The sequence below is a fragment of the Apium graveolens genome, chromosome 5 (assembly GCF_009905375.1).
Source record: "Apium graveolens cultivar Ventura chromosome 5, ASM990537v1, whole genome shotgun sequence".
Classification (NCBI taxonomy): domain Eukaryota; kingdom Viridiplantae; phylum Streptophyta; class Magnoliopsida; order Apiales; family Apiaceae; genus Apium; species Apium graveolens.
This window is the reverse complement of record NC_133651.1, coordinates 160,669,422-160,687,751: the sequence shown is the minus strand read 5'-3', so window position 1 is coordinate 160,687,751 and position 18,330 is coordinate 160,669,422.

The window sequence follows — 18,330 nt, the reverse complement described above, 5'->3', positions numbered from 1 at the left end:
CTTAAGTTCTGATAACTTCCTGTCTTCAGTAAATTCTGATTTCCAGTTAAGTTCTGATAATAAGTTCTAAAACTAAACAAATCAGATTAGACATGACATCACAAATATATCTAACAATATCCCCCAACTTGAAAATTATAAAAATATACCAGTTTATAGATTTGTTGATGTCAAAAACATTTAAGTACAAATGCAATGAGAGTTTATATGCACAACTAAATACAACTTACAGTCCATGCAGCTTTTACCAAATTCACTGAATTAGCCTGAATCCATAATGATTCCTTACAAAGTCTGATACCAGCTTGGTCTCTGCATTTCTTTAAACTTCAAGTAACTGAGCTTTGACTTGCTGCAGTTCTTCATCTTCAGAATCACCAATCTGATATATGGTAGCTCTGAGTGCAGAAATTGGAGTTCTTTCAAGTCCATCTCCCAGTCTGATTACCCTTGGATGTGTAGAATCTTCATTATAGCAAAAACATCTTCCTTTCAGAATTACTTCTACCTTAGCAGAATTCTTCCTCGTAGGAATTTCTCTTCCATCATCCTCAGTCATCATTGGAGTATATTCTATCATTCTTGCACCAGAAATTCTGAGTAAATCTCTTATTTTCTTCAGAATATATTCTGACCATTTCCTGGTAACATCAGAATTTACCTCCAGTAGATAATGAATATATTAGAGCTTTTTGACAGATTTCTTCAGCACATCAGATTCAGATAATATATAAGTTCTGCCATCAATCAGAAATAAGATCAATTTCTCTTTTACTTCAGAACCATCATGAGTATCCATCACTATTTGAGCAGAAAACACTTTTTCAAGGTGCTTCTGTGTGATCTCTTCAAATGGCTTGTCAGTCAATGTGAATGGATCTCTAATATCAACTTCTATCCCAGTCTGGAATTTCTCTCTGTCAGAACCTAATCCAGAAGTATCTCTAGCTTGCTTGGCTTTTACCCCAAATTCTGCAAGTTGATTCAACATCTGATTTGTCTTAGGATGAACTGGAATAGACTTGTTCCATAGCAGCTTCTTCTTGTCTTCAAATGTTAAGCTGTCTATGTCAACTTGAGCAGTGTCAGAGGTTGATGTCTTGATGAATTTGTCAGGATTTGCAGTGTCATCTATAGCTTGTTGTTCTGAAATATCTCCAGGATTTATTAAGTTCTGAACTTCTTCATTCTGAACAACTTGAGCTATGTCAGAGGTTGTCTTAGATTCTTCTGTTATCCTCTTTCTCTTCAGAGTTTCCACTGTTTCATCTTCAGCAGCAGTATCATCAAAGACTTGAACCATATTGTACACAGGATCCATCAGAATTTGAGGAATCTTCATCTTTTGTTTCTTGAATGTCTCCCCAAATTTTCCTTTTTCCTTGTCTTTGGGATCAGTAGTAGTTTGAGATCTAGTCCTTGATCTATGAATCTCTGTGGCAGATCTTTCTCTTATCACAATCCCCTTTTCTTTTGGCCTTGGTGGCTTTTTAGCATCAGAAGCTTTTGACTTGGGCTTGCTCTTCTCAGCAGCAAATTTAGCTTCTTCTTCTCTTAATTCCTCTAAATCCACTCCTGGATTATCCTTAAGGAATAGTCTCTTGGTCAATTCTTCATCAACAGATTGAATTTTGGGATCTTTATAGAAGAATGTTGCTTTCTTCCCTTTAAATTTTAAAGTCTGCAAAAAGTTCTGTGACTCTTGGCTTCCATCTTAGACTATCACATCAGAAGTAGTTGTCAGAACTTGATCATCAGTATTTGAAGTATCAACATTTGTGATCAACAAAGGAACATCCTGATCTTTTGGCTTCTTTCCTTCCTTATTCCTCCCTTGCATACCAAACCTATCAGAGTGCTTTCTACCAGACATTCTCTGATGAGAACTTGTCTGTTGAGTGGGAATTCTACTCAGTTGCTTCCCTTGACTTTGACCTCTACTCTTTTCAGAGTTTCCCTGGTCATCTCCATGATCATCTTTTTTCTTCAGTGTTTTGCTTGGTGAGCATTTGGACTTAACTACCTTCTCTCCCTTTTTGGCATCATCTGTCAGGAGTAGAGAAAGAAGGAGTTCCACTGAAGATTGGATCTCATTTAACTGAGTCTGTTGAGCAGCTTGATTTTGTAATATCTCATCCAGTTTGGCCTGCTGCTTGGTTTGAACAAGCTCAACAGCATCCACTTTTTCTTGAATTGGTCTGATAAACCTCTTCTTGTGTAGTTTGTGCATCATGTCTAGCTTATCAGCTGTTTCCTGAAGTTTATCAACCTTTGCATGAGTCTTGGAGTGTAGACCTTGTAGAGTTCTTGTACTGAGAGCAGTGACCTTTAGTTGATGCTTGAAGTCAGAACTTGTCAGCAACTCATCAGCTTTTGAAACATGTTCTGTCAGAACATATGGGCTGGGAATAAAATCAGTATCATTCCATTTATACATCCACTGAACCCCTCTAAAGGTTTCCTCCCATGGAACTGGAACATCCTCTTCCTCAAACTGGAATAATGCCTCTTTTCCTATAGGCACTGTAGTGTTTATGGAGCTGACTCTCCAGAACTTGCTAGAATCTCCTCATCTTCAGATAACACCAATGTGTGTATGGTTGTAGGAGACTCTGAATCAGCTTTGTCTAAATTATGATCTTCAGTTCCAAGATCAAGAATTGATGTTGTTGATATCTCAGCCTGTAAAATTGGAGAAGTAACAGGAGTTGGCTGTTTTATAGTTGGAGCTTCCAGATATATAACAGTAGGTATATTCAAATTATAAATATCTATTTCAGGACTTGTCTCTTATTCTTCAATATCATCTATAACTTTGATTGGAGAGTGAGGTGGAGAAATCACAGATTCTTGTACAGGTTCTGATCTGTGGACTTCAGGAATTTCAGATTCCTGAATCAGAACTTCTTCAGGTGCTGGCACGGCTTCAATCACAATAGGTTCTGATGAGATCAGAGATTCCTGATCCACTTCCTCAGCATCTTCAGATTGAGTTTGTGCAAGATTCACACCTGCTCTTATCTTCCTCAATTTTGATTTTCTAGATGGAGGGATGACATGATCTGTATCAGAATGTGAAGACCTCTTTCTTTTCTGAATGCCAGAAGCTTCAGCTGCTTTCTCCTTCTGAATAGTTGAATTTTCAGCTTCTTTTGTCACAGGTTTTGATGCAAGAACCTAGACCTGTTCCTCCTCATCTGATTCATCTCTCAGAATAACCCATCTGTTTCTCCTTGGTGAAGATTGAGGAACAAATTTAACTCTTGAGGTTTTGGGTCTGGAGGATGTGTCAGATTTTACAACTGGCACCTTTTGAGAAGTACCAGAGGTTGGTTTGATTTGAATATGGGTCTGTATTGTGAAGTGCTGACAATAGGTGCTGATGTTGGTTGTTGTGAGGTAGACTGTGGTTGTTGAGTAGTGGATGGTTGTGATGGTGCTACATTAGAGAATATGGTTGTGCAAGTGTCTGGTTTAGTGTTGACTAAGAACTGTTTGACAGATTGGGGTATTTGGAGAGGTCTGAGTATTTCTTCTTGTTATCAACAGATAATAAGTCAGTAAATGCCCTTTTATGCAACTTAAAAGGTTCCATTAGGTCACTGAACACTTGTGGCTTATCAGAACAACAATAACTATAAATTAATTGACAGAACCTAGCAAAATATACTACATTTGCATCTTCCTTCATTCTGTCACCAATATAGCCTAACACAGCAGATGCATAATCAAAATGAGTCTGATTAAGAAGTGCATACCCTATTTGTTGACTCATGATTGGAATGGCATCGAAATTGGAGCATTTGTTAGCAAAGGTCTTTATGATGCAATCAAAGAAGAAGCTCCATTCCCTCCTGATGTAAGGCCTCTTCAACTGTCCTAGCTTGGACAAGCTTTTCTCATATCCCAAGATCGCCATCATGTTCTGAAGAACAGATTCTCCAAGTGCTGAGTTGTAAGTGCAGTTTTCAGGCAGATGAAGAGTCTGCCTCACTATAGTAACAGTTATCAGATACTCACCTTCTGCTGATGAGAAGATGATGCTTGGAGATCCAGTTTCACCTCCATCATCATAGATTCCAGTCTACCAGAACTCCAGCACTTGTTTACCAGAGATTACTTGAGGTTGGGTCAGAGCATACCTAATCTCACTGTGAGCCAAGAAATCCTGAATAAAGTGAAGTTCTGAAAGAGCTTCATCCTTGTTCAAGATAGCAGAGTAGTTGTTTGGGACAAACTTAGCTCCATTAAAAATAACATTCTTTGTTGCCATTTCTGTTGAAAAATCAAGTGAAAATTTTGTGTTTGCAAAGTGTTTGATAAAATGCCTGTAAGAGAATGTCTGAAAATAAGAGAGAGAGAGAATAGAGTTAAAGAGTCGGTAAAAGATTGTATAAACTTTTATCTCTGATATTTATACTCTGCACATGGTAATGTCTCTTTTTGTGAATTAGAACTGGCAGCTTTACACTTGGCAACGTGTAATCAGTTAAAACATAAATTGTGGGCACGATAAACCCGCAGTAATTATTGCACACATGCACATACCAAAACCAACATGCAACTCTCTAACAAATGATTATGACCGTTTTTATCTCACATAATTATTTTTCTGTGAAATTTAATTGTTACAGTAAATACCAAAAATAAGTCAAGTACATAAATAATGCCACGCAAGCATCAGGATTTGCATTAGAACTTGACTATTATCAGAATTTAACGGTCATCAGAACATGGCTTCTGTACTTAAAAATTGAATGACTGCTTCTGTGTTTCTTCACACAAATACTGACTGGTTTCTTCAGAGTTTAATCATCAGAACATAATCAGAATTTGTCGTCAAAATTTATGCAAATAATACTTAACTGTTTATCAGAAACAACTTAATCACCACAGTAATTTTCATCATTCATATAGAGTGATAGTGTGTGTATGTGCAAATAATCAGATAAAGATTAAAGTCTGATAAACTTCAGTATATCTTAGAAATAAGGCATAACTAAGAAAAATGCTTAAAATCTGTTTAAAATTGTGAAGTCTACTATAGAATAAAGTTATGCAAGAATCCACCTCAACTGTTTGTGCTTATTTTATGCATCTTTTGAAATTCTTTTGACAAGGGTTTCTCAGTGTAAATGAGTTACAACTACCATCAGAATTAATGTTGTTATCAGAATATTTCTCCAGTAATCAGAGAATGTGAAAAGTCACCAAGAAAAATTAATTTGCTTTTCTAATGCATATTACTGAATACCAGCAAGGCACTTGGATCTTCCCTTTCACATATTTACTCTAGATCTCAAAGGAGTACCTGATTCCAATTTTTTTATTTTCTTAAGATAAGTGAGGCTTATCAAGCATGTAGTTCATCCTTAAGATTTACTGACATCAGAATTTGACAGATAAGAAACAATAATCTAGTTTGTGACTTAGTAATAAGATACAGGAAGTAAATTTGACTAAGATCAAAATCAAAATTTTCTTGTGTTATTGATTTCAACCTAAATAACTAATTCAAACATGAGATACATAGTTTGTTAAAGACTACTAAGTCAGCATCTAAAAAAATAATCCTCAATGTATTGAATAGTCACAGAACATTCAAAACACTTTCAGCGTTTATAGAATCACATCAGATAATAAGCAGTGTTTAATATGTTACAATTTAAGCACATATTACATTGAGATAAGAAAATCTGTAAACACTGATCATAAAGTCTGATGTATGAGAACAAAAACTAAACAGATTTTGAGAAAGAACCTGAAACCACTCCAAGTTCATTTACCAGTCTTGTAAAAGTAGCTTCACATAGTGGTTTTGTGAAGATATATTCTAGTTGTTGATCTGTTGGAACAAAATAAAATTACACTGTACCTTCCATCACATGTTCCCTTATGAAATGGTACCTAATGCTGATGTGCTTTGTCATTAGGTGTTGAACTGGATTTCCTATCATAGCAATAACACTTTGATTATCACATTAAATAGGTATTTTAGAAAATTCTAACCCATAGTCCAGTAACTGATTCTTCATCCAAAGAACCTGTGCACAACAGCTTCTTGCAACAATATATTCTGCTTCTGCAGTTGATGTGGAAATTGTCTGTTTCTTGCTAAACTAAGAAACCAATCTGCCTCCAAGAAATCGGCAGCTTCCACTAGTGCTTTTCCTGTCTATTTTGCATCCTGCAAAATCTGCATCTGAGTAACCTATTAGCTTAAAATCTGATTCCCTAGGATACCACAATCCTAGATCAATTGTACCCTTGAGGTACTTGAAAATTCTTTTCACAGCTATTAGATGAGGTTCTCTTGGATCAGCCTGAAATCTTGCAGAAAGACAGGTACCATACATGATATCTGGTCTACTTGTAGTTAAATTGAGTAAAGAGCTAATCATACCTCTGTAGTTAGTAATATCTACTGATGCTCTAGTATCTTTATCTAACTTGGTGGCAGTGGCCATGGGAGTTGATGCAGTAGAACTACCGTGCATTCCAAATTTCTTGAGTAGATTTCTGGTGTACTTGGATTGACTGATAAAAGTACCTTCTTCAGTTTGTTTGACTTGAAGTCCAAGAAAATAACTCAACTCTCCCATCATACTCATTTGATATCTTGACTGCATTAACATGGAAAATCTTTCACAAAGTTTTGTATTTGTAGAGCCAAAGATGATATCATCAACATATATCTATACCAAAAGTAAGTCCTTTCCATGGTTGAGGTAGAATAAAGTCTTGTCAATTGTGCCTTTGTGAAATCCACTTTCCAGAAGGAATTGAGTCAGAGTCTCATACCATGCTCCGGGAGCTTGCTTAAGGCCATAAAGTGCTTTGTCAAGCCTGTAGACATGATTTAGAAATTTTGGATCTACAAAGGCCTTGAGGTTGTACAACATATACCTCTTCTTCCAATTTTCCTTTGAGAAAAGCACTTTTCATATCCATTTGAAAGACTTTAAACTTCTTGTGATCAGCATAAGCTAAAAAGATTCTTATGGCTTCCAATCTAGCAACTGGAGCAAATATTTCATCATAGTCAATACCCTCCTATTGAGAGTAACCTTTAGCAACCAGCCTTGCTTTGTTTCTTGAAATTATGCCATCAATGTCAGTTTTATTTCTGAACACCCATTTTGTACCAAAATTGATCTGTTATTTGTTCTTGGTACTAGGGTCCAGACTTTATTTCTTTCAAATTCATTAAACTCTTCATGCATTGCTTGCACCCAATCAGCATCTTGAAAAGCTTCTTCCACTTTCTTTGGTTCAGTCTGAGATAGAAAGAAATGATAGAGACATTCATTTGTTGTTGTTGTTCTAGTTCTAACACCTGCTTCAGGAACTCCAATTATTAAGTCAGGTGTGTGTGATTTAGTCCCCTTCCTTGCAGATGGAAGTTGATCTCTAGAACTGGATCCTCCCCCATAATCCATGCTGTCTCCATCAACATTTTCTGATGTTCCCCCTGAAGTTATGCTCTGAGATTCCAGAATTTGAGTTGGATCCTTCAGGAATTGAAGAATTAGAGTTTCTAGAATTGTCAGAATTTGGCTCATCAGAACTTGATGAATCAGAACTTGAAGAGCCAGTGACTGGTTTTGATGCTTCTTGAGAGTCTTGAGATGTGGTATGATCATCAGCTTGCTCCCCTAGAACAGGTGCATTTTCTTTTAGAGTAGTTACCACAGTTTCAATGACATCAGAATTTAACCCGTCAGAATTTACAGGATCAGGATTTAGGTCATCAGAATTTACAGAATCAGAATTTACATCTTCATTTTCAAATCTCAGCTGATTATGATCATTGAAACTTCAAGTCCAGTAATCATTTTATCATCAAAAGTTACATTGATAGATTCCATGACAACCTTTGTTCCTAAATTGTAGACTGTGAAGGCTTTTATGGAAAGTGGATATCCAACAAATATTCCTTCATCAGCTTTTAGATCAAATTTTGACAGCTGTTCAGGATGAGTCTTAAGAATAAAACACTTACATCCAAATACATGAAAGCATTTCAGATTTGGCTTCTTTTTCTTCACCATCTCATATGGTGTTTTTCCTTGCTTGTTTATGAGAGTAGCATTCTGTGTAAAACAAGCAGTCTGCACAGCTTCAGCCCAAAAATAGGTTGGTAGCTTTGCTTCATCAAGAACAGTTCGTGCAGCTTCAATAAGAGTCCTGTTCTATCTTTCTACAACTCCATTCTACTGTGGAGTTCCAGGTGCAGAAAATTCCTGCTTTATTCCTTTCTCTTTGCAGAACTCTTCCATAATTGAATTCTTGAACTTAGTACCATTATCACTTCATATTATTTTGACAGAATCATTGACTAACTTATCCAGCTGTCTGACATGAGCGGTTAGAGTAGATGCAGTTTAATTCTTCTTGTGCAAGAAATACACCCAAATGTATCTTGTGAACTCATCCACTATAACCATAGAATATTTCTTCTTTGCAATAGACATGAAATTGACTGGAACAAATAGATCTACATGCATAAGTGATAAGGCTCAAGAATTGAGGATTCAGTTTTGCTTTTGAATGAAGATTTTCTTTGTTTTGCCTTTTGACATGAGTCACAAAGACCATCAGGAGCAAATATTGATTTTGGCAGTCCTCTCACAAGATCTTTCTTTACTAGCTCATTTATGTTGTTGAAATTTAAATGAGAGAGTCTCTTGTGCCAATTCCAGCTTTCTTTAATTGATGCTCTGCTTAACAGACATATTGCAGAACCATTAGAATTTGTTGAAAGTCTGGCTTCATATATGTTACCATGTCTGTAATCTTTCAGAACCACTTTGCCTGTAGAATTACCTATAACTTCACAGTGTTCTTCAAAGAAATTCACATGATAACCTCTGTCAAAGATTTGACTCACACTTAGCAGATTGTGTTTAAGTCTTGAGACAAGATCTACTATTTCAATTATGACATTCCCAAAATTGATATTGCCATATCCCAGAGTCTTTCCCATGTTGCCATCTTCATAAGAAACTCCCGCGCCAGCTTTCTTCATAAAGTCTGATATCAGGGCTTTATTTCCAGTCATATATCCTGAACATTCACTGTCCAGAACCAGTATGTTTTTCCTGTTGCCCTGCAATCACAAAGACCACTATTGATTAGTTTTAATTACCCAGACTTGCTTGGATCCTTTGGCCTTGTTAAGTTTGTTAGCATTTGCAGCGGATTTAGTTTCAGAGTTTATTCTAACATGCTTTTTATCAGACTTTATATCAGACTTTGCATAAGAATTTACACTAGAAGGAATTACACTAACTTTCTTTAAAGAAGGTTTTATTACACTAACTTTCTTTAAAGAAGGTTTTATTTCATAATAATCATAGTACAAACTATGATATTCCTTACAAGTATAAATAGAATGTCATAAACTACCACAATGAAAACAAGGATTTTGTGGTTTAAACCTAACAGGCTGACTCTTAACTCCTGATCTAGAAGGTAAAGAGTTTATATCTTTATTTTTCCTGCAAAAAGAAGCAAGATGGTTAGAGTTTCCACAATTATAACATCTCTTTCTAGGATCATTAGGAACAGGCATATAATTATTACTTTTATTCACATCTTCCTTTCCATTCCTATTTTCCTAGCTTCTTTTACCTTGTTAACATTTTTAATCTCTTTCAGCTTATACTAAAGCTGCTTCTTTGTCATTAAGCCAATGTTTACCAAAGCCGGTTTATCCTGTTTTAATTTGTCAGAAGTTGACTTTTCCTTGACTTCTGTTTTAGAGTCTTTCATCTCTTTAGAATCAGAGACAACAGTTTTTGCAACAAATTTAACAGGATTTACTTTTGGCTTTTCAGTCTGTTTGATAGCAATTGGCTTAATTGGCAAAGTCCATTTCTCATTATTACCATCTTTATAAACTAACCCCTCTTTCCAGTTTTCACTACTTAAAATATTTTGAGTTGTTTTGCCTGAGTTAGTCCAAGTCCTGATGATTTGTCTTTCTTTTTCTAATTCAGTTTTAGATAATCATTCCGGTTAAGCATTTCATTCTTAACATACACAGCATTATCTCTCTCTGTCTGAATAGTGATTATCTTGACTAACTCTTCTTCAAGATAGCTATTTCTGTTTTTGTACTTTAGATTTTCATATTTTAATCTTTCATTCTCTAAATTCTGGTCTCTATAGCTAATATAAATGTTATTCAGAAATAATCTCAACTCAGTAATATCTCCTGTATCAAAAGCAAGAGTTGATAGAGGTACCTCTAGTTTAGCAGCATCAGAACTGCTATCCGCATTTGCCATTAAGGCATAGTTCACCTCTTCTTCAGATTCTGAAGTGTCTTCCCAGTTTTTCTTCTTTGTGATAAGTGCCTAGCCTTTATCACCTTTTCATTTCTTGCAATCAGGAGAGATGTGGCCTCTTTCACCATAATTGTAGCATTTGACATTTGAGTTGTCTCCTTTGTCAAACTTTCCTCCTTTACCTTCGATCTTTCTGAACCCTTATCAGAACTTCCACCTTTCCTAGAAAACTTCTTACCCTTTCTGAATTTCTTGTAGGCTATCTTTGTGATACCCTTCACCATAAAAGCACACAGTTGCATCATATATGCATCAACATCCACTTCAGATAAATTTTAAGTGTTACGACCGACATTTTATGTAATATTATTTGTGAACTTTGTATAATATTAGAGCCGATTATAAATATACGTAGTGATTGTACGTTTGAGTGAATGGAATTTGCTGCGTTATAAGTTGCTTTATGTAGATTATAAATTTTTCAAAGCAAGAGTTTTATTATTTGCCTTTATTTTTGACTTATAAGGAATATTCTATACCTTGGAAAATTTTCTTTTAAAAATTATTTCATTCACAAATTTCAAAAGTGATCTCATAAAATTTCTAAAAATCCAAGTTATTTTATGGTACAACTTTATTAATTTTCGAATTCTTAATTTTATTTATAAAAATTATTCTTTACAACTAATTGTTTATTTAATTTGCATTTTACTCTTTTGCACATGCATGCAAATCACTTCTAATTCAACTCAAGGGAACTAGAGTCAATAAACACCCCACTAACCACTTCTACCAAGGCCACTTTACCAAAACACCCTTGCATGCATTTTTACTTTTAATAAGAGAAGGGAGATAGTGGTAAAAGCACACTCCACTCACCAATTTGCATAAGTGTAATGATTTAACCTCAATCAAACTCACACTCAACCACATTCACTTCACTCCAACTCATCTCTCTCTTTTTTCTCTCTTCCCCTCCCTTCTTTGCTCTCGGCCGAAGCCCCCTCCCCACTCCCTTCCATCATTTTTCCATCCCATTTCTTATCTCCCCTAGTGTAATTCTCCTACCTATATTTATTTTATATACTTCCCAAGAGTTTTTTGAATGGGAGATGAAGTTTCATGGTTGCATGTGTTGCTTTTATGTGATCTCCAAAGAGAAACTCTTGATTCTTGTGAATTTAAGAGCTCTCTATGAGATAAATTTCATATATGTTTTAACCAAGTGTTTTATGGAGAAATCATGCCTTAAAAACCATTGCATGATACATAAATTTCACTATATAATCATGTTTAGCCATGCATGCTAGTTTTAAGATGTTAATATGATGATCAGCCATGTTGTGTATGCTACTCTTCTCGAAATCATGTTTTCATGTTTAAAATTTTATAAATTCGAATTATTTGTGCTTGAAATAGATTTTCCATCCATAGTTCATAGGATTTGAGTTAGAATAATGTGTCACAAGTTAGTTCAAGTCAGGACCTTTTCTGCCCAGAAAAACAGGGGAACCTTGGACTTTAAGCTTAGGCCTAGGGAGGCCCAAGCTAGGCCCTTGAGCCACAACAAGTTTGGGAGTTGCCTTATGATCAAAACAGTCTAGTGTAGAAGTTTTGGAGGTAAACTTGTAGTGTAAGAGTGTCTAATGTACCCAAGAAACCTTAGATGTCATTATGAAATTTACCATAGTAAGCACCTTCACTTACCACATAGTTTTAGAGCACTTATGAGTGAGACCTAGGTTGACAACTATAGTTTCAAGATAGCATAAAGCCATTAGAGTGAAAGGCCCAAGTGAGGGTCAATAGGATTGGGATGTTTTAGTAAAGGCACATCGAGTTAGGAGGCCAAAAATTGGAGATTTTGTCTAGTTTAGCAATCAAGTGATTTAAGTTGTGTAGCGAGATCATCCAAGCCTAGTGTTGCAATATGGTGTGTGTGATATTATTTGATACTTAAATATGGTATGTGAGCATATGTGGCTATGTGTACTATTATGTTTATAAGGTGATTATAAACTGCGTGCATATAGGCCTAAGTGCCATTTGTGTTTAATTTCGGGTTGTAAATAGGCTGAGTTGGTGAGAATATATTATAATGAGGTTATAATTATGTGTAGGATCTCGAGATGAGGGTAAACTTGCCATAAAGGTCGAGTAAAGCTTCCAGTTGCTCCTACTTGCCAGTCCAGTCTAGTCCATCCTTTCTCAAGGCAAGTGATTCAACCTGCTTTTTAGTTTACACTGCGAATGTGTGATAACTAATTCCTATATATATGATACGAGTATCCTGATTTATCTTGTTATACCTGAACCAAGTGATTCTCAAATCTATCTTCGTATTATATATAAATTCCATGAACCGTCAAATATTTATTGCAAGTAGATCAAAAGTCATACCATGCAAGTATACCAAAGTAATTGTGATGCAATGATAAAATAGAGATTTGTTACAATACTTTATTGATCCTTTTGATTAACATGCTATTGATTCCTGAGAAATCTTGATATTTCACCCTGATGCTTTGATTCAACTCTTGTAAGAACCTCGATAGAAACTTTATCTTGATACCTAAAAGCCAGTTACTCCTTAAAGTCGTTCATGATTGTTTGATATCCCTATTCTTACCCTAACACATAATACCCTGTTATACTTCGAATTAATGCTCACCTTCTTTGTATTTTAATACCTATACCTTATCTGGAACCATTACCTTAAGCCTAATAAGGCTTTTTTCTTTCATATTATCCGATAGCCTTGCTAAATCTCCTTGTCAAAGTCCTTGTAAATAGAAACCTTTCAATTTCCCTGATAGAATAAAGTCTGGTGGATCATGGCCCTGAGATTCAGTGATCATATTTCCAGTGTTTCAAACTTGATCTATAATGCCTTGATAAAGATGTTTACTGTTTAAGAAATTTATTATTAATCGGCATCAGTTTTTAAAATGATTAAAAATTTGGATTTTCAGTCCCAAATGGGGATAAATGTTTTCTTTAAATGGTGGATCTGGACTGAGACGCAAGTCCTTTCCACACTTAAATTATATGCTTAAAAGTTTCCTAGGGATCCCATTAATGTTTTAGAACCCAGCGAGGTTTGGGATTACTTTGCGGCTGATTAACGGCTGTAATCCGTAGCGTCATAAAATGGTTTTTGATTAAGTAATGATTTGGAAATGTTTTGATACAAACAAATGATGCCATCACCCAAAAGTTCATCTCTTATTACTACTAACTCTATCTTCGCATTGTTATTCTTTTAAATATATCTCGATTTATGTTTAGTACCGTATTGTTTAGCACTTGTGCTCACTACTTGCTTTCTTCCTGAAATTACAGCTAGCAGCTATGGTTAGATTCAAGCAGACAGCACATAACACTTGTGATGCCGATGTGTATGTTCGAGCTCAGGTAGAATAAGAGATAGTTTTGTGTGAAGACTCGATATTAAAACTAGTTGTAATAGTTAATAGTGTTGGGTTGTTCCAAACCCTAAACTGTAAGATCTTGGTTCAGTTGTATTTACTTTCTTTTAAAATTTTTAATAGTTTTATATTATGTATTGTTAAGTTGGGGGTGTGACAGGTTTTGGTATCAGAGCTACGTTTTAGAGTCCCTGGACAGCCCAAATAGGTTATAGGATATATGTATAAGTTATAGATATTATGCGAGAGAGTAGGTTAAGTAAATTTATTATTAATACTCCTCTTATATATTTATGTATGGTTTGTCAGCAAAGGGCGCACTCCTCGTCATCCTCTGGGTCGGACGACACTATTGCTTTCTCCGTGTATGCTGAGTTGAGGCGTGAGTTTGACATGCTTCAGGGAAAGTACGACCGACTGATAGACCGATTGAAGAACGTGTATCCGGACAACCGAAACTATGAATGGAAGCCTAAGGAGAAGATGACTGCGAGACTTGAGACTTTGGTTCAGTATGTCAAAACTAAGCTTGAGGAGATGCCATCGCACCGAGACCGTACCAGCCAGTATATCATCCAGATGGTGGTGGATGAGCTCCAGAGTATTGTGAAGATGCTTCGAGAGGAAAAGACTACCAAACCCCGTTCTGATGGAGTGGAGCCTTAGTTCTTTCCATTATCTACCTTTCATGATGTTGTATTATCGGACTATGTAGAAGTCCCTGTTGTTCCTTTAAATAAGCATGTTATTCCTAAATTCAGACCTTATTCTAATCTTGATGTATTATGACCTTAAATTTTAATGCACCATCGTTCCGTTTGCTTTCAATTGTTTATTTTACGCCTTTATATGCATCACCCTAATTGGTTAATTTGAAACTTGACCTCATATGTGAATAAGAATACCATACGACACCATCGAATCATTTCATTATTCATACCTGTTTTGACATAACTCTTATTTTAGGATCATGCCACCCAAAAAGAAGAACCCAATAACCACATCTACCACATATCCAAATATTCTTCGATTACTGGAAACCTTACAACAGCAAACAAATGCTATAGCTCAACAACAACTAACTCTTCAACAACAATTCGAAAACCAAGATAACCGTGAACCACACCAACCACCTGATCAACCCGTACCACCTCGACAAGTTGTTACTTTCAAGGCTTTTCAGAATGTGAATCCACCTGCATTTCATGATACCACTGATCCAATAATAGCAAACACATGGATTAAGGAAATGGAAAGAGCTTTTGAATTGGTACAGTTAGGGGATGATCAGAAGACACCATATGTTAATTACTTCCTGAAGGGCGAAGTCATCTATTTGTGGGATTCAGTAAAAGCTATGGAAGCAAATCAGCAAGTTTCTTGGGAAAGATTTAAGAAGTTATTTCTGGAAAAGTATTACCCTAAGTACATGCATAATCAGACGGAGCTTAAATTTCTTGAATTGAAGCAAGGGAGCATGTCTGTACTGGAGTATAAGAAGAAGTTCACAGAATTGTCAAGGTTTGTGACAAAGTATACCAGCAGTTAGGAGGAAAAAGCAAAGAGATTCCAACAAGGATTAGAGTCTTGGATCAGAGATAGAGTGGCTATGTTTGAGCTTCATATTTATGCAGGCATAGTACAGAAGGCTGCTCTGATTGAGAGTAATGAGATGCAATCAAGGAAGGAAAGGGATAACAAGAAGAGAAAGGTTCCATTTTATGGAGAAAAGTCTGAAGCCGGAAATTCACAAGATAGGAATATGAAGAAGATTGGATTCCATAAAGGAGGAAATTTTCAAAAGAAGGGGAATTTGAGCAGAAGACAAGAATCAAAGGGGAAAAACCAGGCAAGCCAAGGACAAGTTGGAGAAAATAGATTTCAGAGACCAGAATGCAAACATTGTGGAAGAAGGCACCCCAGAGTGTGTAATAAGCTGAGCATGACATGCTATATGTGCAACCAGAAGGGACATTTGGCAAACGAGTGTAAGATGCTGAAGCTGGGAGTTACATGCTACAAGTGTGGAAAGACTGGACACATAGCTAGGGAGTGCAAGTCAATCGGACCAGTCAAAGCTCTGATGAACGTGGCAAGTACCAGTGCAAGCGTGCCAGCTGAGGTATTGGCCTTACCTCCACCACCTGCAACAACTTCGCAAGCAACATCAAGGACATTTGATTTAAAAATGAAGGACGCTGTTCAGAATTCTGAGGTGATAGCAGGTACACTTTTACTAAATAATGTCGAAGCTAAAGTATTGATTGATTCGGGAGCGATGAGATCTTTCATATCAAAAACATTTGTTGATAAACTTCAATGTGATAAAATGGTTATAAACGAGGTAGTAAATGTGGTAATTGCGAACCAAGAGAAGATTCCTGTGAGTCAACTCTGTCCTAAGTGTGAGATTGATATTTCGGGGTATAAATTTTTAGCCGACTTGATACTCTTCAAGTTGGGAGAGTTCGATATAATTTTAGGCATAGATTGGTTAGGGAAGAATAACGCCCAGATTAATTGTAAGTCTAAGAAGGTGTATTTAAAGATGGAGAGTGGAGAGAAAGTAGTATTTAACGGACAGAGGCAAGAGCAACTATTTCTTACAATTGTTCAGGCGAAGAATTTACTTAGAAAAGGTTACGAGTCATTCCCAGCTTATGTAGTGGATTTAGAAAAGGACAACCCCAGCATAGAAGATATTCCCGTAGTCAACAAATTCCCGGATATGTTATCAGACGAACTACCAGGCTTATCGCCAGATCGACAAATCGAGTTGGAGATCAACCTTGCTCCGGGCACGGAACCAGTTTTGAAAGCCCCATATAGGATGGCACCAGCAGAAATGAAAGAGCTGGCGAGCCAGCTACAAGAATTATTGGATAAGGGAGTGATACAGCCAAGTACGTCGCCATGGGGAGCACCTAATCTGTTTGTAAAGAAGAAAGATGGAAGTATGCGGTTATATATAGATTATCGGGAGTTGAATAAGGTGACGATTAAGAACCGTTACCCGCTACCAAGAATAGATGACTTATTTGATCAGCTGAAAGGAGCAAAGTGCTTTTCAAAGATTGACTTGAGATCAGGATAACATCAATTAAAGATCAAAGAAGAAGATATTCCAAAGACAACATTCAGGACAAGATACGGACATTATGAATTCTTAGTAATGCCTTTTGGATTGACTAATTCCTCGGCAACATTTATGGATCTGATGAATCCGGTATTTAAAAAGTATTTGGATAAGTTCGTAGTGGTGTTCATTGATGACATCCTTATTTATTCAAAGTCGGAAGAAGAACATAAGCAGCATCTATGGATAGCATTGGAGATACTCCGACAAGAGAAGTTGTATGCCAAGTTTTCTAAATGTGAGTTTTGGTTAAAGGAAGTTCAATTTTTGGGACACGTCATTAGAGATGAAGGATTTAAAGTAGATCCGGCAAAGATTGAGGCGATTATGAGTTGGGAGAGGCTAAAGACACCTGCGGAAGTGCGAAGTTTTCTAGGATTGGCAGGATATTATAGAAGATTTGTCAAAGATTTTTCGAAAATCGCCACGCCATTGACTAAGTTAACCAGGAAGAATCAGAAGTTCGAATGGAATGCAGAATGTGAGGATAGCTTTCAAGAGTTGAAAAAGAGGTTGGTAACAGCTCCGGTGTTAGTACTACCAGATGACCAAGGAAACTTTGTGATTTTCAGTGATGCTTCACATAAAGGATTGGGTTGTGTGCTAATGCAACACAATAAGGTAATCGCGTATGCGTCAAGACAGTTAAAACCGCATGAATTGAAGTACCCTACGCATGACTTGGAACTAGCCGCTATAGTATTCACACTTAAGATTTGGAGACATTACCTCTACGGAGAAAAGTGTGAGATCTACACGGATCACAAGAGTTTAAAGTATATTTTCACTCAGAAGGAGCTCAATATGAGGCAAATGAGATGGTTGGAATTGATTAAGGACTATGATTGCTCGATAAATTATCATCCGGAAAAGGCAAACGTTGTAGTCGATGCTTTGAGTAGGAAGGAAAGATTGAATATGATAGCAACACCAAAAGAATTATCTGAAGAGATTAAGAGATTTGAATTGGAACTTTGTGATTGTGGAATAGTTGAAGAAGTTTGTCGTGCAATGACTTTCAAGCCAACATTATTGGAAAAGATAAGGAAATATCAGGAAGAAGTAATGAAGAAAGAGAAAAATCAGCTAACTGGAAAAGAGATTGGTACTCAAAAGGATGAGCAAAGTATACTAAGGTTTTCCTCAAGAATTTGGATTCCTCATATACCTGAATTGAAGAATGAGATTTTGCAAGAAGCCCACAATTCAATATTTTTAATCCATTCGGCAAGTACCAAGATGTATCGAGACTTGAAGCAGAACTTTTGGTGGCCAAATATGAAGCGAGAAGTGGCAGAATGGGTTGCGAAGTGTTATACTTGTCAGAAAGTGAAGGCAGAACATCAACGACCAAGCAGATTAATTCATCCCCTGAAGATTCCAGAATGGAAATTGGAAAACATTGCTATGGACTTTATAGTAGGACTACCACGAACGAAATCCGGACATGACGCTATATGGGTTATAGTTGATC